At 42.1% G+C, this 24,932-nt stretch overlaps 1 protein-coding gene across 1 annotated transcript in view; it reads right to left on the reverse strand.

The window, feature by feature from the left end:
* The window catches only part of FOXO1 (forkhead box O1), a 66,767-nt gene that overhangs the window by 10,554 nt on the left and 31,281 nt on the right, over positions 1-24,932 (reverse strand).

The raw sequence follows: 24,932 nt of genomic DNA on the forward strand, positions 1-24,932 counted from the left end.
TCTCTTGGAGCCTCCGTGGCAAGCACCACTTTAAAAAGAAGTCATTAAAAACACTCCTAGGGAAGTATGCAAAGGCCAGGAAGTTCACCCGCACAGTTGCTCAGGGTTCCTTCAGCATTAACAGCCAGACAGCAGCGCCATGGGCTAACCATGGCAAGGGACACCACATAGCACCTATCCAAGACCAAGCAGACCATACTTTGTGAAACAGGCAGGTCTCCTTGGAATACTCACACTGCCTGCACCAGCGTTGCTGTGGTTTCCAACCATCCTGCCAAGTTGGCAGAGGCAGGGTGAGGAGGCTAAGGAGGAAAGAGAACATTGTTAACTCCAGGTGTACCAAAATTGCCATTGGTACAACAGTCTGGTGTAAGGCAGTCCTGTTTGTCTCATCTAATGACTATGAGATACAGGAAGTTCAGATGCAGATGCTGCACATGGAGCTTGGATTTGCCTCAGAACTACTGTTGGACACTCAAAAGTATTTGATTAGCAGATAGCATGCTTGTTCATAAAACAGCCTTAGCTGCATTTAAAAGCATGTGGTTCCTGATACCACAAATGTTCACCGATACAACCACACATCTAGCTGCAGTGTCAGAAGGTCCAAATGCTAATGAAATAGCTATTTTTGTGACCCAGTTGTAGCATTCTTTGGTTACAGCTCAGAAACCTTCTCCATTGTCAGATAAGAGCATGGACAGAAAGTATGTCATTTAGCCTCAGGTCGAAGAGTTGTATTTAGAAGATGCTGGCAATTTGCCACCAGCAGCTGCATGAAGGTGGAAGGGCAGGATTTCCTCCCTCATGCTTTTTTGGGTTCTTTGTTCTTGGGGGGGGTGTGTGTGTGTGCTCTTTTTTGACTTCGTTTTTGTCCTGCACTGTTATACGGTTAAGAAGTTTGGCTGGGAGAAGTGTAGAAACAATTCAGTCTTACTAGAGGGACCCTGCACTGTTTCGCTGTGCTTTTCATTACAGATGGTGGCATAACAAGAGTCTATCCCGGACCACCACCCATGAAACACCATCTCTAAACATGGAGATTCTTTCATAGGCTGTTCCATTTGATAAAATTTGAGCAAATGTACAAAAATGGGACAGACCGTATATTATCACAATACAACACTATACACGTCTCCTGCACAGAGGGGGGTCTACTGTGACCACATGTCAGTGGTATTAATTTAAGTCCTGCACATTCTGCAGTTAAGTCCGCAGATTTATACTTTCCTATGCTTCCTTCTCATAGCTGTAGAAGACTAAAAAAACTTTGGACACCAAAGGGGCTTGGCCATCCTCCAGGTTGCATCCTGCTGCCACACATGGCACTAGGGACTGGATGGAATTTCACAACCACTGGAGCTTTCTCCTCTGGAACATGGTATGTAGTAACCGAAAACACACGCACAGCTCCAAACATTGATATTTAAGGGACTTGGCTACGCATACTTACATGTCAGAACTGGCAACTCTACTGGCACGTATCTGAGTAATTCCCAATCACTATCCCCAGATACCCTCCTCTTTATTCTAGGTGGAGTCCTTTTTAGTACTTTTCCTTAATGGTAGTTTGGACATTTCTAATGAGATGGTAACACCTGCCTACTATCCCTACACAGGCATTTAGACAGAATGAGTGTAAAAACCATCAACAAGGTAAAGCATAGTATGAGAAGTATACACACAGGGCAAGCACACACCTGGATATTGTTCCACACATGGTAACTCCAACCAAAGCTTCTTATGACCACCCTTACACTTTCTGTACCTCCAAAAGAGAGGCAAGAGCCACAACCAGGTTAACAATCACCTGCATCAGTGCCAATATTCTGTTTTACAACCACACTTATTCCTATAACCACAATACAGGCATGATAGAATATCAACACAGCATACACCAAATATATAAACATTTGCTAGCGTTTCAAAGCCAAGGAAACTAAGTGACACTGATTAGGAAAAACAACAGACGAAGATGCATATGAAAACTGTGAGATTTTTAAAAGGGATTTGTAAAATGGAACTCCCTGGTAAAATCATCTGGAAAGCCAAGACAGCCAACAGGTTTGTCTAAAATCTATTAGTTTTCAAAAGTGAAAGAAAGGAAACAACAAGAACTAAAGAAAAAATTTAAAAAGCAGCAAATAGCCGTCAGGATAGAACAGAAGTTGTGGAGTGTAGAAAATAAGGGACTAAATAAACATCAGGTGGAAAAAAAATCAAAGCTAGCAGGGATTACTATGTATTTGGTGATCCAGACAATCCTAATACTGCTTTTACAAAACTGATGCTGTAAGCTTTCTATTCCAGCATATGGAAAACAAGTGTTTGACAAGTATAATGGCTCCTTATTTGTAAATAAGCATTTTTTTTCCACACTATCGAATATATATATATATGTGTGTGTATATATATGTGTGCATATGTACATATATCGCTTATGATGAAGAAGCATTTCCCAAGACCACTACCGACACAGGAGGCCAATACTAAGGCCTCACTGAAGAGGAAAATTTCAACAAGATCCAGTTATAACTGGGGCCCCTTCTCACCCTTTAAGTGCTCTCAGACCTCTGGCCTTCACACACAGCCTGTGCTGCAATTACATCAGTAACCAGAAACAGCAAAGCAGGAGGACGCATGCATAACCTGGGTGCCCTGACATCAGTCCCAGGTGCTAGCACACAAAAGCTGGTAGAAGATTCAATTAATAAACAAACAGATGTCAGTGATGCAATTAATGTCTTTCAAAACAGTCCCGCAGAATATAGGCCATCACACGTACATATCTTTTGTTCAAGAAAGGTAAGCGAGAGAACACTTGCAGATACTCCCATGCCACACTGAATGACAGCACAGCCAAGATCAGCACCACTGCTAATATGCGCTCATCACACGGATCAAAACCACTAAAGTCATCTGCAGGGCAATAAGCTGTGGGGAAGGTTGCTGCGATTTGTGACAGGCAGGCAGCCCTCTTAGAACATTCACTGCAGGCTCTAACACAGCAACCAGGAATGCAACTGAATAGGGGATGCAGGCACCGCAGCAGAGGTAACAGCTGAATGCAGAGGACAAGCAGGTTATTGCAAAGGAAACATGAATTACAATTATAAGCAAAGTTTCTTAAAATAAATAAATACAGTTTTGGAGTAATCAAGTAGCAGTTCATCCATACAATGCCAGAATGACTAATAGTTTAAAGTTTTATTCTGCAACTAAAGAGAGACTCAGGGGTGTTTATTTTTTTTCAGCCAGTGGGAATAATTATGATCAGTAAGACAAAAAATGTTAATCACTCGTTTCCTGTTTAACAGACAGCCTATTTCACCTCTGCCACTCTCCACGGTTACACCCAATTCATCACAAAGAGTACAGCACTGTTTATAGAAAGCTTCCCCCTTTTTTTCTTTCCAAAACTAAGCTGCCCTTTATTGACATTTGTGAGATCTAATGAAGAGGTACAAATGTGTATACATGCTAAATATATCAATACTAATTAGACCAGCAGATCATCTTAAAAGGAGCACTAGAAACACTTTCTCACCAATAAGAAGCAGTAAGGTGAGAAATAGGCCAAAGCCTCTGTGTAAACCACAGGGGTGAGAAACATCACAGTCCAAAAATAGGTCTCATTTTTTTTTCCATTGGCCTTTGTGGACATGCACAGAACTTCCAAGAATGTATTAAAAAAAAAAAAAGCAGGGGGGGGCACAAACAGATATGATTACTCCAAAAGCTTTAACAGGATAAGTGAAACAACTGGAAAGATCCCTGCCTGAGAAGTCAACGTAAGTGTTAAATGCTAAAAGCCCTGCATAATGACCGAAGCAGAAGGCACAAGCAGAACTAACCCTAAATGTTTGGTTTCAGATGGATCCTTTACTAGGGAGCCACGCCTCTTCATCCTCATGGATCAGGACTCTTGGCTTTCACAAAATCACTGATAACCCAAAGGGTTGGAAAGATTGTCAGGACCCAATGGGCTACCCACAACAGTGGAAAATAAACAATGGTGGAAACTAAGTTAAAACTGAGGCTGGTGAAGCAAAACAGGATGCACTGGACACTTGCCCCATTTGCTGTGCTGCCCATGGGCTAGCTGTGGCTGGAGAGGCTTGAGGACTTATTTAACCTGCAACAGTGTCCACTGGCTGACCACAGACCTATCCTTGGGGACACGGAGAAGGAGCAGCTGCCAGTTTGTACCCGTGGATCTACAGATGGAGCCAAGCATACCTGCAGCACTGCACCTACGATGCACAAACTGATGTGACGAGGACAGCAGAGAGATATTTGCTTGTTTGCAAGAAAGGCACCAAGCCTGTCTGTATTTCTTACTTTGGGAACCAACATACCAAGTGGGGTATACAGATGCAATAATAAAAAAATAGTTGGGTTGGCTGAGTCTTTGTCTAGATTGGGGGGGTGGGGGGGGGGTGGGGGGGGGGGGTGTGGAATAATAATAATAAAAAAATACATCTCCTTGTACATACACTTGTACTAGCATAGCAAAGGGAGTCTTTTCCTTTAGCAAGCAAAGGACTCAAATTCTCCGGACATGGGTGTCACTGAATACTAGTTTTTCAGAAACAAAGAGTCAATGAAAGCAGCAAGCTTCCTTTGCAGCAGGGTTAGCTGTGCCCCACAGGAAATCCCTGGCTGAAGGAAACAGCAAGTCTTGTAAAAAGAAGGGCAAAGCCTTCCATTTACAGGCTGAATGATATCTTATGCTGCATCTCACTATGCATTTGATCCTTATTTTGACTACAGCAAGCACAAGGATAGGCTAGCAAAATTTTAGTATAGTACCCAAAGCTACACAAAGGAAAATAAAGCAGAGTTGAGCCAAATTTTGTTGTTTAGTGCATCTTTGGATAATCTTTACTGCATCTAGTGATAAAGATGCTGAAGGTTTCACGTTTTTAAGGGAGCAGTGTCAGCTTAAAAAGTAACAACCATCCTCTGGATTTCACCTAATGTTGTAAACATCTGGTGCTGCTGTAGTAACCAAGAGAAACTGAGGAAAAAAGACAGGGACATCTCTCTTTCTGTTAGGTTTGTTTTTTTTTTATGCGAGTATTCTCCAGTGTATAAAGCCACTGGTTTTACTATTTCTTTTTCCTCTAGCCAATTCTCCCTTTAGCTGTCTCATATATTAAAAGAAAATAAAATACAATTTTCTTATTAACAAAATATTAGCAGAAAAAATAGACTTCTTCAGTTTTTATTAAAATACTTTGAATGGGATCAGATTTAAGTTCTCTTCAAACTACTGCATCATCTGCAAATATGTAGATGAAGGATATTGCCTTATGCAGTTCAGTATTTGTTCATTTTTTCTTTGTGTCCTGTTTTTCATTCTTGTTCTTTACCTCAAATTTTGCAGAAGCAAGCAGTGATTTCCAATTACTCCTCTTCGTACATCCTAAAGAGGCAGTACACTAGGTATTGTGTTTCTACTCAGCTTCTCTGAACACAGTTTGCCTTGGTACTTTTTTCCCCCACCACAGAAGCATGGCAGACCACCAGCATACTCTCTTTGGGAGAGCTCTTTCCAACTCAAGCTTGCTCCCACAGCCTAGTAGATTTTATATAACATGATTTACTACTACAATGCCCACAAAAAAAAAATCCTCCAAACTTCATTGTAGCCTTGAGCTATATTCCAGTATGCAATGCCCCTCTCAACTGTCCGGCCAGTTGCAACCAGCCTCTTTCATATAAGGTGGCATTTGTACTTAAAGGGGTTTTAGTTGATTTTCTCACAAGAGGGTCTCAGGACCTGGAAGACTCCTAACGGGTGGTTGCACTGTTGATGCCAGCATCTCCCTCTTGAACACCGCTTTCCGTGACATTCTCCAGGCTGCAGTTTCAAGAAATGCTGGTGCTCATCGCTGGTTTTTATAACATCTGTTCAGCATTATAAAGCCACAGTCACCCAATCTTGCAAAACGTTTAGCACCAGCTCTGAACCAAGTTACCCCCAGACATTGCTTACAACTTTCAGTAGGCTACGAGAGGCAGAGTCCTACTTCTCAGAGCAAGCTGGGCACACAGAGGAGGGAAACTAAAGGGTAATTTCTTCCCTCACACCCATGTTGGAAGCATTCCTATTCCCTCACCACTGTAGGCTGTACTCTGCACTTAACAGACCCTTATTAAATCAAAGGACTATTTACAATCTACATACTGGCAAGTCCACATTCCCATAGAAAATCATCTGGCAACAGTGACTTAAACCGTCAGCCTTTTATTTACTTGCTTTCTTCCTCCCCAAACAAGAAAAGTAAAAAGGGCAAGGAAAAGCCATGATTTTAATGACAAGAATGGAATTAAAGGAGTAAAATACCAGAGCTCCAGTGCATCAGCATTCATCACAATACCCAAACATCCGGTTTTTTTAAAAACCAGTAAAATATTACAATGAGGACAATAAAAAGGAAGATAAACCACACCATTGTGGCTTAGGACCTTTTACATACACACCTGCTGCTAAACAGGTACAGGACCACACTGGACAAAAACGAAGACAGCTCCCAGACTGGGATGCTGTTATGCAAAAATGAGCTTTGCTAGGCATTTTTGATATTATTTTTCTCCTGCTAACTAGTCCTAATTAATCTTTCCCCATTCCTATTTCTCTCCATTTGCTATACGCAAGGAGGCTGGCCTCACTGTAGCTGCTCAGAGAAGACCTCGCTCATTCTCCCATTCCCCTGGACAGAGCCTCACACAAGGAGGCTCTGGGCACACTGGGGACTGCCAGGTGCAACAGGAGGTGTCCCAGGAGGGACACTGCCATCACCCTCATCAGTTCAGAGAAGAAAACACTGTTTCTGAAAAGTCTAAAGTCTTCCACTCCCCTTCACTAATCCCACAAACTCAAAAAGCTTTTATCAACTTTCCAGTTAGGCTCCCTTCTCCTGGAGGTCACAATCTTCACTTGGTGCAAACTTCACCGTCATTGCTCTCACTCCCCTGCAATGAGAAGCCCATGGGTACCCAGGCAGCCTAAGCCTGCCTGGCTAGTTATTTAGATTTAAGAACTGCAACATCCAACTTCACAATCACAAGGGCTGCCATGAGCCTCCCATCCCTCCCATGCCTTTGCCCAAAGATGAAGGAGGAGGAGGAGCTCTCCTCCAGCTTTCCCCAGAGGTCCACTAAAGTGCTATGGCAAAACCACAGCTGGGACAGGGAGCTAAAATGCCCTAATCAATTCAAAGGGCTGCAACAAGGAAGTCTTAAGACACTCTACAGGGACTTGCTCAGTATTTGTCTCCTGACAGCTTTTGCTTCTTTTAAGTAGTGCAGTTTAGTTTTCCCTCTTGCAGATGTTCAGAGAGAAACAACACAGCTCCCTGTGCAACTCCGAAGATGCACAAGCTCTTTTCCTGAGTGAACTGGCTTGCTAGGTCAGAATGCTCATTTCAAAAAATAATTTAAAAAAATAATTTACAGGACACAAACTTACAGCAGATTAAAAACAGCAGTAATGTCAGCAGTAGGGGTTGTCATTTGCAATAGCTGTCAAGACACAAGAAGTTATTTATTCTGTGGATCACATAAGGGTCTCTAAAAACAAGGATGAAACAGAAAAAAGCAAGTGTGTTTACTGAGGTATGTTTTCCAATATTATTTACCTAGCCAAGTTTGTTTATGAAGTTTTATAATAATTGCCATTGATACATCTATGGGTTTACGTCCACAGACTCATTAAACTGCTGACAAACTCCAGCAGACACCGTAGCCCTTGCTACTCTTGTTTATTTTTTTTATTATTTTCAGTTTTGAAGATATTACAGGGAATGTTTTCACATTTTCATTTTGTTGTAAAAAGAAACTGAAGTATTCTCCTGGAAAGTCAGGTGTTTTCAAGTATTTTCTTTGTTGATTATTCATGTAGTCATAAATTACGCAGAGTATTTGGCAGGCCATGCCTTTCCCTGTTAAACCATTTGTTTTTACTTTTTCAGTTATTGTTTAGATCCTGGTCATAACATGCTTCAGCTTGTTTTGAACAGCAAAGAGGAAATAAGCAATATTTTAACTTATATCACACTGTAACAACATTAAGTGCCTACGCAGCAATATGCTGCCTAGTCAGTATTTCCAACTTTCTTCCTGTCCGCTGCTGACTTACAACAGCAAGAAAATAATTCATCATTTTACACAGCCTTGCAACCTGTAAACACAGCTATGGTTTGGCTCACAAGCATGCTTAAAACAAAACACAAACACAAAGGAGCAAGAAACAGGACACGGAAAAAAAAAAAGAGCAGAACATAAAGTAACCATATTTGCTGAAGGTTTGTTTTGAAATCATAGGAAAACCAAAGCAGCTCTTCTGGAGTCAGCTCACATGCACCCAGGCACTGCAGGTAACACAGCTGGAAGAGGCAGAGCCCCAGTAAGGCACTGTTAGCCTACGCTCACCCTGACACTAAGGCAGAGAGTTAACAAAGAGCCTTTGAACTATATGCCATCCCTGCCGCTGATCAGTATCACGATCTGCTGTGGACATGATTACTAACCCATTGTGACTCCTAAGAGTATGCCCTGTGGATTAGACAAAACAGAGACATCGTTCCAAAAGTCACACAATTCATACAAAACAGTCTCCGTGCCAAAGCAGAAATTACAGAACTACATTTCAGGAATTTCTCAAGGATGTTTTCTATAGGGTTAAAGTTGGACATTATCTTTCAAGCACCCAATTCTCTTGCAGCAGGATTTCCGCCTTTCCTCTGTTAGAGAAGTCTTAGGAATCCCAATAAATAAGAGGGAAGAAACATGACTGTTGAACTACGTGTTTCCTTTGGCCACCTTTGTGAAAAATACTTCTTCAAAATCTAAAAGTTTGAGCTTTGACATAACGTCATATTCATGCCTCAAGTCCTCCAAGCGCACAGGCTCCAAAAAACAACTCAAAAAAGGCAAAAGATAGAGTGAATGACCACAGCTGAAGAAGTCTTATTTTGGATCCCCCTAAAATGAACTTTGAAAGATCTCATTTTCTAGGAAAATACAGACTTCTGACCCAAAAATAAAGTTATCTTGCTTGGCAAGGTAACTCTCCCCACAGACATCTACAGTCTACCCAAGTAAACCTCAGTGTGCTACAGCCATCCAAAAATAACCTTCTTTTGGAGGCAGAACACATTTACCAACTTACCTGCAGAACGTTTCTGGCAAAACAACAACAACAGAACTCCCTCCCCCATCCCCAAATTTCAAGTGTGTAACTAAATAGAAGTACAAGGAGACATGCATGAAAGAGAAGATCGTCTGTAAATCAGAAGAGCTCATGGAACTTTTCAAGCTGTAAACTTCCCAAGTTGCTATGTCAGCCCCTAAAACATAACAATTGGGGATTGGGCTAAGCCAAATTATTGGCAACTGGGCAATAATAGTTGGGGGAAAAAACAGTTTTCCTAAAGATAAGACTGTGTGCATTAATGCTTCTTCCCTTTATCTCCCACCACCAGTTATATGTATGCCAGGCTTGACACAGGCATCACCATTATCTACTTTATTCTAAATCAAAGTATGCCAGCTTGACAAAGCAACAAAGGACCCTCTCCAACAGAGCAATATTGTAATGGAGCCTCTGTCTGATAAAGTTGGTATCTGAAGCTTGAAGAAAGCAGTGGTAGAAGTTGAGAGTAAACATAAATAATTCCAGTTTATCTGCTTTTACACTGAAGCCTATTGAATATATCTAATTCACAGTGCTTGGCCTTAAATAAAAATAGGAAAGCTTACCTACCCTACCCTTTCTCCATCCTTTCCTCTTCCCTTACTCCCTATTTCCCCCCATAATAAAAGTAATAAAATTAGAGAAGATAACAACACAATAATTATCTGCTCAGAGGGCAGAGTCTTGACCTCAACATTTACAAGCTAGTTGCTGTTTGCCGCAAGATCAAGTCTGTATCTCTTAAAAGGACTACAATTAACAACTGCTCTGATTTAACTACATCTTTCTCATTTACCTAGGAAAGAGCTGAAGGAAAGAAGAACATTTCTTCCAAGACTGGCTTTGTAAAAAAGGTACTTCCAAAACTCAGCTTTGAAGCAATGACTGAAGGATCTGGACCTCATACCTTGAGGGTATCTAGGCACCAATTACTGTTTTAACGAAGTCTAGTACGCCCTTAGACACACCTTTTAATGAAATTCTCAAGGTATCAGCTGAGTTCAGGACCTACCACTTAACACATTGCACACATCAGGATCAAATAATGGAAACTGGCAAAACTACCGTGGGCTCAATCCTCCTTTTTCCTCTTCCATCAATTTTTCAAGGACCCCTCATTCACTCCTCCACCGCTGCCTACTTCCTTCAACACCAGCCATCTCTAGGGCATCTGATAAGGAAGCTCAAAGTTATCTTGCTCATTTGCCTAAGAACAGCAGCCATCCCACACACACATATACATCCAACACATTTGACTGACTTTCCAGGGAGAGTAGCAGCTGAGCAATTTTGACAACAAAAATACAAATCGCTGTGCTCTACAGCTCTTAAAAATAAATTAATTGGTATTTTAAACAGGAAAAAGATTTTTTTAGCAATTCTCACCTATTTCCATCTATGTTTCTGTTAAGTATTCAAATGTGAAAACATTCAAGACTGAGTGTGACCAATCAAAGCATTAAGATACACACTAGAGAACCATAGAGGAGTCTGTGATTTGTACAATCCCACAGCTGCAGTGATTTCTACGCAGTATAGCTGGCTAATAAAAGCCACAGAAACACATTTAAAGCAGGCTTAAAGGCCTTTTACCCTAAGAAAGAACTTGCCAGACAGCAGCAGTGACAAGGCAATTGTTTCCTGGCACAGCTAAGGGCCCGCTGCAACTTTTGCAGCAGCTTGCATGACTCCTCTACATTGCCGCAGAGGCTGCCCACTTCTCAAATAGCCTTAACCACGTAGATTTTTATTTTTTTTAATCAAGTCTATTCACAAGTTAAGATCCTTTCTACTGTAGCTCTTCTCAGCTTAAAGCCCATAAACTCTTGGGGCCTTAAAAATACTTTTAAAATCCTTCAGAAGGCAGCTAGGGAAGGTAGTGGCAGTCAAATGTCCTCCCTCTGATTGCACAGGCTTTCCTGTAATCCTGGCTTAAATACACCTGCATCACAAGAAGAAAATAGACAGTTTTAAGTTGCTGACTCTAGAAAAAGAGCAAGAACCACCTAAGATTAAACCCAGCCCCCAGACTTTGTCAAAAGGCTGATTTAAAGGATAAGGCCAAAGGAGATTAACTCAAGTACGATGTCAAAGTACACTCAAACAGCAACAGCTTCTTGACAAACACCGCAGGGCCATAAAGCCAAGAACATTTGAGACACCGATACTGCAGAGGAGAATTCATAACCCTGCAGTCTGTGCATGAAGGAAAGCTCTCCCAGACCAGGTTCTGGCACCTGGTAGACTCCAGCAAATAGCTTTGGTTGTAGTGATGCGGCACAACTCCCTGAGCCCGCAACCAGAAATGCAGACAACCCAGATGACTTCAGAGTAAGAAAAGCCTCCAAGAGACATACTGTCCAATGGAGAAGACAACATTGCCATTCTTCCATGCATTTTGGGACCTGGTGGTTCTCCTTTCAGATGCCAGAAGCCAGGGAGAGATGCAGTAGCAAAGCGCACAGTTTCAAAGGGGACATCCACAAAACATCAGCAACGTTAGCAAGGGACAGGGAAAGAGGTGGACTTGTCAGCTGCCTCCTCTCACTCCTGCTACGAGGGGCAAGAGGCTTTTGAGATCATCCTTACAGAAAGACTGGTCAGCCCCTCACATGAAGGGAACAAAGAAAAGCAAAGTCCAGGTTAGGAAGCTCTGCCAGTTTGTGGTCATCTTCCCACAAGAGTGAAAAGACATGGGGGAATAACCCCCACTAACAGTATTAACAGAGAAAGATTTAAAGACCATGGCTCATACTGTACAGCAGTTTCATCATAGCTGCTTGATAAGCCACAGTAGATACCAGTCACTCGGCGACACTGAGGGAAGGAATGTCAGCCACTAAACCAGGCAATGCTTCCCTGAACATTTTGGGTTTTCTGGCTCCTCGGAGGGAGTCGTGGGCTTACAGGGTGGTAGCAGCAGAGGCTGCCACTCAAGCAGTTTCTGCTTCAAATGAATTCAGGAACCTGCAGCCTCAGCAGCAGCTTCAAAATAGAAAGGCTGCTTCTTCAAATAGACACCCAGAGAGCATCCCTACGAGAGCTTCAGCTGAATACAATCCTGATTTCCAAGCACTGCTCATTAAGAAATGTGGCCAATGCAAGAGTTTCCCCATAGAGAAGCTACTCTTCCACACCACAGCTGCCATCCCCTGAATCTGCATGTAACTGGACTCATGCTCATTGCTGACAAAATTTTCCTCCTCCTCTTTCTCCTCCTGCCCACACCAAGTTTACTTTACTTCTTCTGGAATGATGACATCCCCAACACTGGGACTGAACACTGGCACTTTCCCCAATGAAGAAACCAATTCACCCACACCAATTCCCAGCAGCAAAAGCTGCCAGTAAGTAGGTTACAAGAATTCAATACATGGATAAAACTTAGGCTACTCAAGTCAACAGAAACTTATCACTTCTCTGTCAAACACTCATTTTCTACGGAGGGCATCAAAATACTACAATTAACATTGCTACTTCTGCTGTATGAAGACCTGGTGCTATTTTTCCTTTGCCTGCATTTTGATACAATAAGCTTGAATCTTTTTGGAGGGGTTTTGGGGTTTTTTTTGGAAGATTAATTTATTATCCATCCTATGAGCCCCAAGATAAGAGAAAAGATAGTAAAGGACATATAAAGAGCACTTGTGAAGATTAAAGACCATAATGATGACCACAGGTCAAACACAGAGAAGGCTGACACCCTCACCGGTATTTTGGTTGTTGACCAAAAGGTTTGGTCAACAAAGTGGTTGTTAAGCACTTTGCGGAAATCTAGCAGAGAAAAAACAAATAGCTGCAAAGAGTTAACTTTCTCTCCCAGATGCTGCTCTCCCCAGTGAGTCAAGACATAAAAACCTGCAACAGGCAGTAAGCTGCCCTGCCTTATCTACAGCACTACTGCCAACAGGCGCTCCCGCCAGCCCCTGTGCCTACTGGCACATGGAAAGACAGAGGGAGAAGAGAAGGGAGAGGAAAAGGTGCCTGGCACCTTTCTCAGACACTCAGAAAACACCATTTTCTCTAGCGCACAGAAGGAAGCAAACAGCAAGTGCTGCAAGTGCCATCCCTCAGCCGTGGCAGCACGCACGCACACGCACACGCATTTCCTCCGGCTTCGTGAAAACAATGAAGTGTGGGGAGGCCGGCTCTTATATAAAGTACATACCAGCTATATATAAAATTAGGAAAGCAGCTGCTTCAAAAGCTCAGTCACCCTTTTATCATCAACAGGGCTTTAATTAGCACCCATCTGCTTCCTGTTTTATACTACAGAACTAACTTTCACCTGTTTCAGCAAAACACCCCTTCCCGCAAATGCAAGTGTGTGCATACACATGAACACACACAAAAAGTTAAACACCATTACGCTAAAGTAATTAACATCAGAAATCTTTGTTATGAGTATCTGGGATATTTATCTGTTTGGTTTTTTTAAATAAGCTTTACCAGAGTTATCAAATTTCACAGCCTACACCTTTAAATCACGCACATCATATGCTTCACCAGTAACACTAACTCATTGGCACTCAGGGACCCCAAAAAAGGACTGGAGCCCTGCTGTACTGGCACCGTACTACACACAGCCTGCCCAGAGGGCTCATAATGGAAGTGTGGGTTTTTCCTGAGGTCCGTCACACACATGAAAGGATTTATGAATAAACAATGGCAAGGCTGATGGTCAAGAATGGATTAAACTCACCCCATTGTTTGAAGAGAAGAAACAACACACAGAAGAAAAATATTACTGAGGGAGGAAATAGCTTCACCTTTGAATTTCCTGACATTTTTCCTCCCACGCTTTTCCCCTTCACGCGTCAATTATTTATTTATTTTGCAGGGAGAAGACAAGTGAAAGTTAAGTACGCCAGCAAAGCTACGTGCTGTCAGACCTGCCCACCTCTCTTGCACAGAGGAGCTACCAGCACTTGAAAGCTTGCCAGGCGCATGGTATCCAGAGAGCAAAACAAGCATTAGTGAAGCACCAAGAGAAAGAACTGCCTGGCAGTGGCCAAGGAAAGAGCACTGCTTGCCTGCTCCTAGGCCCAGCTATAGGAACGGGAAGAGGGGCAAGTGCAAAACGAGCAGTATTCGTAAGGACCTTACATGAATTTTGTGAGTACGCGAAGCTTCCTCAAACTCAAAGCCACTCACTGCAGAAAGGAGCTTTTCTTAGCACACCTTGAGCATCAGCTACCACCTCCAATGCTGCTTCTGCCAAAATAAACCTGGCAACCACTCGACTCATGCTCCAGTTTTGGAGTTCTCTTTACGGTTAGAAACCTCATCTGTAACAGCTTTCCCAAACACATAAAGCTGACCTAACTCTTAATTAACTTTTCTTCCATAGCATCTTGGAGCTGCTTCCTGAGGTTTTGGACCTTTCTGTCTGCAGGTTCCATAAGATTCACCTCCAGGAGGCTATTTTGGAAGACTGAGAATTTTTTTCCATTCATTTGAAATCTTAAGCCATTTGCTAGGTTGGGCAATTAACTTTTCAGAGACTGCCAATTAAATAGGAGAGCCATGAGAATAGGTAAACATATACACTCCAGTATCAACCATGGCAATTGCATTTATTCCCCTTTCCCACTTGGTGACAAAAAAACAGTTTTCCTGACATCTTCCTTATCAGCGGACTTTTTCATTTTATTCTTTGGGGCTAGAAGAAAAAGACAAGGATAATACAAACACCTGAAGACTGAGAAGTTTTTTTAAAAAAAACATAATCATCCCAGTAAACAGAATTTCAGCAGTTACCCCTTGCTACTCACAGTGTTATCATGAGCAACCACCCTACAGCATCTTCCTGTGCCCCCTAAGTGATCACACAAGAGAAGGTAACACTGTTGGCAACACTGGAAAGGTCAACACTAACAACCCAACACTGTTGTAAGACTCTGAGTATTCAGTATTTCCCTAATAAATTTATTTGTAGCATACTGCCATTTGTTATTAAAACAACACACTGAACTACCATCCGTCTCTGTACACACATATACAGGGGAAACAAAGATTTGTCGAGCATCACACAAGTCTGATAAAGAGTAAGAATTGTCATTCAGAAGATTGAGCCTTGTTTTCAAACCTCCAACTTCTAAAAGTTCTCAGCAACTCTTCTGCTATATCACTGTCTAGCAAAGGCAGGATTTTGTACGTACACCAAGGGAGGTACTAGTGAAAAGAATGACCTCTGTCTCCAGAGGAAAAAAAAATAAAATTGAAACAAATGGGCTTCCAGGCACAACGAATGCTCTGAGCATGTGAAATTGGTGAGAAAGGATGGAGCAAAATGAGCACCAAATGTGAGAAGTCCACAATATTCCTTGGAAAAGAAAAGGTGGCTGACTTTTAACTCAACTGATGCAATCAGATATGGAAGGAATAGGCGCACTAGAATCTTGGGGGTTTTCTATAAAATATTTTATAGGTTTTGTTCATTGATAAAACCAAGTAATTTTCTATTTAAAAAAATATGTATAACCTTGTGTTTTCACCTAGATTACACCACCACTTAGATATTTTGCATGATGTCTCAAGCAACATACTACAGAACTTCATCCAGGACTGAAACAACAGATTGTCTCAAGAGCAAATGACAAAATATTTGTAGCAGAAATCCTGGCAACGTTGCATGCAGATGGGTTTCTGAAAAACGGGGTTCCAAGAATGAGTCACCCATGGTTCCAAAAATAAGAGGTAAATTCAAACAAAACCTGGATGCTCACTTAGCAGGGCACTGCAGTCCTTCCCCAGGGTCCCAGCCTCGCCACACATGAGACACTTGCTAACCACAAGCCTCTGAAGTCTAAGCTTCAGCTAAATACACAAGACTGGGGAAACACACCAAGTCCAACGTCCTGGCCGTGTAACCCAGAAAATGGCACACTGCAGAGTGACCAGCCATTTTACTGCCAATGGACTCAAACCTGAGCATCAGCGCACCCCCAAAACTGCACGGCCACTATCTACAGGGACTCTGAGCTGCAGCAAGAGAGGGACCATCCCATCAAGCAGGGCCAGGGACATCTCTGCCTGTCGTTGGGGATGTGGGGATGCTGGTCAGGTCTCTCAGCCTGCCGAGGCACAACTGGGACAACCTCAAAGACAGTCACCCTCCCCAAAGCACCGGGGCAGGTGTCACGCGAACTGAGGCACAGGGACATGTCACGCTTTAGCGGGGGGAGCACCGGAGCATGACTGCACCATGGCAGAAACAGATGTCTGAGACTTATAAACAGGGATGGAGAAATTTAAAACCTACTGGCTATTTCTCTTCCTCCCCCTTTTTAAGGGAAATCAGAAGCAAAGTTCATTGGACAGTACTGACCTTGTTCTTAATTCCTGGGGTTTGGGATGCACTAATTTCACAGCTCTGTTTGGTTTTGAGAATCTTACTCAGCCAGACAACCATGTTTACTGTGTTACTTTGTTTTTACTGTCAACAGCTACTGACCTGATAGGGAATTCCAGGATATTTTGAAACAAGTTTGAAACAAAACAATGTTTTAAAAGACATATTTAGTCAATATGTTTCCAATCCCTAAAACCTTCAACAACACTTTCACTGTTAGCTTGCCTTCCTTGGCAATGGACAGCTTCACACACACACACATATATATATATTTAAATACTGTTCACAAAGCCTATGCAAAGCTAGTGATGTTTGGTAGGAGACAGGCACTCATTAACAGTTCTAGCCTGAGATGAAAAAGCTAATATACATTTTTTGAAATTCAGCACTCAACCGAGACCAAACTTTTCCGTTGAGATGATTAAATAACTGGCTTGACATATTTTGCATAAAAGACTTAAAAATGTAATATGGATATGGGGGAAGGAGAAGTGAAACAAGAATGGGATAATGACATTTAATGGTCAGAGAGCATTACAGTCTGGTGCACATAAGCAAACAGTGCCCCCCCTTTCCTTTCTTTCCCTCCACTTTTCCCTCTCTATATGAAGTTAATAAATTATTTAATTTTGTTAAGCTTAAGAGAGGACATAAAAATCAGGGCTCAAACTAAAAGCTTGGTCATAATAGAGTCCAAAGGAATGTGAAAAGAGGAACAGACAACAAACTCGACACCTTGTAACAGCAGAAGATACAGTACACACCTGTATTTTTTGTTATAATAATTACAAAGCCACACTGAAGCTTATTCATTCTCTGGCATAGCATAAACTTCCAGCTTACGATCCTGAGTGTTCAAGAAAACACAAAGCTGTTGATGTTACCACAGTAGTCATCTAGAGTATACACTATTCTCAACATATAATTAATTTAAATAGCAATTAGACAAAAACTTAGTTTCTGCCCCCCAAACAGTCAACAATAATGCATCAAGCTGATGACTCCAGTAACTCAACCACTTTCCAGCATTTTACTGGTTCTCCATCATATTCATCTTATTTTGACCAAATACATCTATTCGCCTTGGATAGTCATGTGCAATTTTTTGTTGCTTCAACACATATAAGTAAATTTCTCTCAAAAAAATACACACACACACACACACATACACAAAGGCATGAATTAACATTCATCCAATGTAACTTTGTTTTGAGCAGGTCAAATCACCAGACAGAATCTGCAGATGACCGTACAAATTACTGGCTCTTTGCCACAAATACTTACTATATCTTAAGTGTTCATTGGATCTACTACGTCACCTGCTTACTCACAACAAGGTGTATTACATGTCAATTCAAAGTTTTTTCAAACAAATTTTTTCTATCACAGTTAAAAAAATATTTTTTCTTTGAAGATCTCTTTTCTTTCTTGAAAACTTAGGCTAAATGAGAAAAACAAAACATGCAGCTTTGCACAGTTCAAATAAGGAATAAGGGAACTACCTACATGAGCACAAGAAAACTCGTAGGGACTCAAAGGCAAGTGATGAACAAACAGCTCAACTCCACACGATAATTTTTTCTTCAGAAGACAAGCATGGGAAGGGCCATTCAGTGACAAACTAATATGAAATTTCAAGTCTGCAGTCCTGCTGGACCCCATAGAAACGCAAAATCTGTTTCAGAAGCTCTGGGTTTCAAGTGAAGTGGGAATACGGTTCCCTGCTAAACAGGAGAGATGGGAACATGATCAGGTAAGACCTTACTGCATACTGCTCCCTTTCCTATCTCCACTGGGGCCAAAGTTCAGCAAAACTGGATGAGGTTAAAAACTGGTAAACTGAAGATGACTTTATTTGGGACAGGGACAGAGGACATCCCTGAAACATGCATGTGCATGCAACTACCACCTGCAGGAGGACACCAGCAGCTTCATGCTCATCCTGAAACCCCCTGTCCATGGAGCGGCTAAAAACGAACAAGTGAGCTCCTGCATATTTAACTTGTAACTGCAAAAGAATCACCTTCTACCAAGTTTCTTAATTTTGCATCTGGGCGCTGCAATAAAAACAAAAAATAAGAACAAATATATTTTTCAGAAATTCCAACCTTTTAATAATACTAAGTACATTAAAATTAGCATTTTAGAGCCACCAGTGTAACACTACACTTAATGATAAAGCACGAAGTTACTTCGTAATGCAGAGCAACCCTTAAAAAGAACTCAGATATTCAAAGCCAACACGTAAGTGTTGCTCTGTGTGTATGACTACTAACATATCCCAAAGTTTGATTTACTGCAATGAGACATCTTTTTGCATCCAACTATAAAGGTGACCTTACTTTTAAATCGATTCTCTTGACTTCGGTGTCATTTAATTCTGTAGTACCTCAATCACAGCAAGAACAAAGTTATGCTTTAGGCCACAGATAGATGGCACATTACAAGAACAAAGAAAGAAAATTTTCTTTTTTTATATTAACGCAACAAGATCACTCACTTTCTCTATATGGTGATGTTACCTATACTACACCTCTTGAAAGGGGGAGAAGTATCTTCTAGAAACTTTATTACAGCAGTCACTGGACTCACAGCCACCTAATCTTGCCAAGTAGTGGGTGCTTTGCATTACAAACACAACCACAGACAAGACAGGGTACACCAATTTTCCCCAGATTCAGCTGGTCATGACACCAAGGCCAACAGGACTGCATCAACCCATCAGCAACTTCATTACTCTTCCCTGCCTCCAGCCCAACCACAGGCAACTCCATGCCACCACAAGCACAAGGATGATTTGGGCAGCATACTGCCCAAAAGCCAGGGACAGAGTACGCTGGAGTACAGACACGTGGAGTTATTTTAAAAATCCTAGCAACCAGCTTTGCTCTATTTTATTTTCTGTGGCCTTCACCCAGCTGATCTCCCTCAATAATCCTGCCCAAACTGATGCAGACCAGCTTTGCAGAGATCACATCACCTCACAGCTGTTCCCATCCCACCCAAACCAAGGTCAGGCTGTAGCATTTTTAAGAGTTCAGACCTCTTCATCTAACAGAGGTCACCTTACAAGACTTCTTAACATTTTCCCATTGTCCCCTTTTACATGTTTTCACTTTAATTCTTAAACCTGGCTGTACCCTTTGGACCACAGGGCTTTCTACACAAGGGAGCTGTTCATCCAGGTCCACCTGGGTAACACATCAGGTCTCTACCTCATAGAGACCTACCATCATTTTCTTGTGTTATGTATTATCCCGTCAACACAGGGATTGCATCCCATTCCACAGGGCCTTCTGCAGAGGGGGAAAAACAGTGGCTTCTCAGGCAGGGGGTTACCACCTCAGGTTGGAGAATACAGCAAGACAACCAGTGATACAGGAGCAGCATAACACTGAATCGATGAGGGAACATACATCTGCAAGGGAGGAGCAGGAGCAAACCAGAAGCCCAGCCTACTAGCAAGGTCTTTAAAACACTACAAAGACTTGAAACAGGCTTTAGAATGAGGATAATGAAGCGGTTTTGTGGAAGGTTTCTCTCCAACAAGAGCCCACCAAAACAGGTTTTGTACAGATGCATTAAGTACGCCGTAGAGACAGATAATGCAGGCAAACTAGAAGCTGGCGTGAACATCACAGGAGTGAGTAAAAGTGGAAAGGAAAAAAACAGTAGGTTAAATGAGGCCCTGAAAGTGAAGACGAGACATTCAGATCTGATGAGATAGAGAGGGGACGGGGGAGGAGGTGGTTAGGCAGGATGCGGCATGGCCCAGTAAGGGATATGAGGTGACATCTTTGCAACCACACTGTGAATGGACATGAGCATGGTGTTGTCCCCATGATTAGAGCTGCAGTGCAAACACAGAGCAGCTTCTGGCTTCTCAACAATGATCTCAAATCTGTTTGAAACGTATTTCAGATCCTTTAGCAAAATTGAAAGCAGTCATTTGCTTTCATAATAACACCTCATTAGGTCCCTGGCACTATCTACCCTTTTCCCTAGTAGATCACTATTTCCCTGTTTTAAGAAAAAACACCTTAGACGTCTTGGTTTCAGCTGAGACAGAGTTATTTTTCTTCCTAGTAGCTGGTACAGTGCTGTGCCTTGGATTTAGGATGAGAATAATTTTAATAATGCACTAGATGTTTTAGTTAGTACAAACACTACTTAGCAACAAGTCAAAGACTTTTCAGCTTCTCGCCTCACCCCACCCCACCAGCAAGTAAGCTGGGGGGCACAAGAAGCTGGGAGGGGGCACAGCCAGGACAGCTGACCCCAGCTGACCCCAGGGCTATTCCGTACCATACGGTGCCATGCTCAGCATATAAACCAGGGGCAAAGCTGGCCGGGGGCTGCTGCTCAGGAACTGGCTGGGCATCGGTCAGCGAGTGGTGAGCAATTGCATTGCACATTGCTTGTTTTGTACTTTCTAATTCCTTCATTATTATCATTATTATCATCATCATCATTTTCACTTCCGTTTGTGTCCTACTAAAACTGCCTATACTCAACCTATGAATTTTACTTTTTCTTTCCCAATACTCTTCCCATCCCACTGAGGGAGGAGAGCCAGTGACCAGCTGTGTGGTGTTTAGCTGCCTGCTGGGTTAAACCACAACACTGTGACAGTGGTCAAACAGCGGCAGAAGTTGCCCAGGCAGGCTGTGGAGTCTGTGCCCTTGGAGATACTCAAAACCCAACTGGACCTGCTCCCGAGCACAGCCCTAGCAGATCCAGCTGTGAGCAAGGGGCTGGACTAGACAATCTCCCAGAGGTACCTCCCTGCCTCAACTGCCCTGTGATTCTGTGATCGCTCCCTTAGCCTGTCTCCACTGATGGTGTTCTTGGACACCCTGCAGACTCTAGCACTGCCATGGGAGGGATGGCCACATATCCCATCTTAAACAGCACTTTGATCCATGCTGCCTCTGTGCTCTTTTGACAGCTTGGCCCATGGCAATTCCAAAGGAATCGGACTCTCTGTATTTTATGAAAAGCCTAAAGTCTTTCAGATACTTAAATGGAAAATTACAAGGGGCCTCATGTTCCCAAACCATCTTGGACACTGACTCATCACTGTTTGAGCCTTTCAAAACCATGTCACTGCAACTCCAATGTACTCTATCCACCCCTTGAAACAGAGCTGGCCCAGCACAGCTTTGGTTTACGCTGCTCCGGAGCAGGTTTCGGGGAGACCATGGACTTTCCCTGTAGAATACAGTTATCAAACAACTACTTCTCCATAAACCACAGGATGAATTGACAAGCAGATGGGTTGAGGAGATGTTACCATCTCTCTACTTCAGAAAACAGCATTCAGACACAGTCACTGCAAGCTGTATTTCAGCTAGTGCATGGATAAAGTTTAGATCACCCTTAACAGGCCCAGACAGCTATGGGCATGCGTCTGAGGAGTTCTGCTCCAAACAGCAGCAAGCCTCTCCTTGCTCCCTCTGTGTCCTAAGGGACACCCATCAGCCACAAGGCTCCTCTGAGAGGAGAGGTGCATTGCCGGTGGGGGTGTCCAGCTCTTCTAGCTTCAGCTTGCAAGGAAGGTGTTAGCAGGCGTCTGGGGTCTGGGGGACATTGTTCCTGGTACTTTGGAGCTGCAGGACAGCTTTATGTCACGGGCTCTCATCCCAGCAAAAGAACGACTGCAGAGACAGTAACACACAGGTCAAAAAGATAATGTAGACACCGGCAAAGCAATAGCGCTTTGAGTAAGGGAAGTTCACCTAAAACAGCATGAAAGATTGCAAGTATTAATGTTCTTGATGTTTATACTTACAAAAGGGGGGGGGGGGGGGGGGGGGGGGCGGGTTTTGCATGTGAACTTCTCTCTCCCAAAGAAATGACACAGGTAGAAAAAGTAGAATTATTACAAAGTAATATCCATCAATAAAGACAGATCAGCAACTACCTTCAAATTAATTTGCAGTAAGCATTCTGAAAGCATTTCTGTTTCTGAAGAAAATGTTCAGTATAAACTGTGATTCATTTTCAGTTTATTACCTCCCAGTGTATTTAAATGCCACCAATAAATAAAGACAAGAAAGAAGGAATATCATCTCCGTCTTCTCTCATTTACCATTACGGAAGTTTGGTGCAGTCTATCCTTGGGGAGGAAAAAAAAAAAAAAGAAAGAAAAAAAAAAAAAGGGGGAAAAGGAATCAAATCCCACAAGCTGTAGCAGGCCCCCAGAATAGAATAAATTTCTTAATGAAAGAAACGCAAATTGCTGTCATAGTAGATAGCTTCCACAATGGACTAATTTATTAATTTATTTTTAAAGCAAGACCATAGGAGAGAAAACAAAAATCAACACTTAAATGAATAAATATATCATTTTGATTAACCATAGCTAAGACTGCGCAGTATTACTACAGATTTCTGAAAGAAAATTCCAAGCATTTTCACAAAAATCAGACTATTTTGATTTTTTGCCAGACAGGCTACCTTCCAAGAACAAAAGTGTGGGAAAAAATGCTAGTACAGTGACAGAACAACATCCCCACTTCTCACTCCTAAAAAAAGGGACAAAGTGACGATAGAATGAAAGAGTTGACAATTATTTGGTGGATTTTAAAGCTCATGTATTCCAAGAACCAAGGTGTGATAATAAGTGATGTCATCTGGAGAGAGCAGACAAAAAGGGAACAGTGTCTAAAAAGGCACCAGGATTTTCCTGAGCATTTATCAATGACAAGTACTAGAACTAATGACATTTATAGATGAAGGTTTTTTTCTGTTAATTACTCTGAAAGAAAAAATACTATTAAACTTCAAACCATACTTACATTGCCAAGGGTGGGTGTTTTTTTTTTTGTGGGGAGGTTCTGATAAACCTACTTCTCCTATTTCTTTTTCATGGGCAATGCAGAGACATCTTTAATACACAAACTATGTAAGTTCCACCAACCTACAATTAACATTTTAAGTGTAATCAAATTAACATTGTCTCAAGTGTATCAAGCCCATAAATTTTTAATCTGCTATAAAGCAAGAGTCACTTAATGCAACTTTTTGTTTGTAAGGAACCGGGCAGTACTCAATGGTGTAAACACGGCCACCTGTCTCTCTCCAAGTCTTCATGTATTGCACAAGAGCCAGCGTGAACATTTGTTCGCCTAAAATGCTCGGCATATGGTTGAACTGACAATTTAATAATATCTCGATAAGGATGTTGCCAGATTTTTGGCGGGAGATAAGCATGTTTTATCATTAAATATTTGTACTGCAGTAGCACCCAGAGACCTTGAGCAGAAAGGGCCTCATTGTGCCAGGCACAGAGGCTCACCAAGTCAGTGACCCAAAGAGCTACCAGCCCAGGGCAACCAGGCTACAAAAAGAGACTGAGGAGGGTACGTATCACATGTACTACACTGGGAACCACTCTTCCTCCCAAATACACTTACACCTACCTACCCATTAAGCCTTTTCCTACAAGCCATAATTGGTCTGGAGACAGAAATTGGATCTACTCTGCACCAACTGCCCACCGTGCGGAGAAAGAATTGTGACTTTCATGGAGGACTGGTTTATCTTCAAGATGTTTTCCTCTTTATGCATCAGAAAACCACACTTCAAAGGCAAAAATCAAAGTGGGCATTCATTTTCTGGACGTAACAGCTAGCAGCTTCATTAGCAGCACCACACACTGAAGCTTTGTTTCCTACAGTTTTCTTAAAACGCTGCATGTGAACATTGCTCTGGCACTGCAGATAGTTCTACTTCCAAAACTTACAGTGTACCCCTATTTACAGCCCATGATCCAGCGAAAATCCCTCTTCCTCCCTACAATTCCATGAATATGATTTTTTGTTTGTTTCCAGAATATCTTATATCCTTAACAACCAAGTGAAAAGTGAATAGAGGAAATGGATTAAGCATGAAATCGGGTCTTGGGATATCTTTGTTCCATCCACACTGCTAAAGCCAAGTTAGTTACGTAGGCATTACTCAAAGCAGTTCTCCCAGGCTGTGCATTAAATCTAGGAGCAGAAAACAACCCCTGTACAGCACAGCTAAGTCTTTCCCTTCAAAGGGGCAGGCTCAGGTAACTTACTTTCATTTAAGGTTCACACCAACACACAAATTCTAGAATATTTTTGCCTGACACGTGTTTTCAATTGCTTTTTGTGTATCACATTTGTTGCAGCTTTGTCTTTAACTGAAGTTTTAACTTAAGTAACCCACAGGATTTTAATTTGCCTTTACAAGCCCTGTTCACAGCTGATGAGTGAACTCTGTCCTCGCTGCTATTTGCAGACATGTCTGCACATGCAAGTCAGCCTTGTTCTGCCTTCCTGCTTCTAGGACTTGGGGTAGTATATACAAGCCATCATTTCTAAGAAAAATATAATGGTCCTAATG

The sequence above is a fragment of the Falco naumanni genome, chromosome 2 (genome assembly GCF_017639655.2).
Source record: "Falco naumanni isolate bFalNau1 chromosome 2, bFalNau1.pat, whole genome shotgun sequence".
In the NCBI taxonomy this organism is placed as follows: domain Eukaryota; kingdom Metazoa; phylum Chordata; class Aves; order Falconiformes; family Falconidae; genus Falco; species Falco naumanni.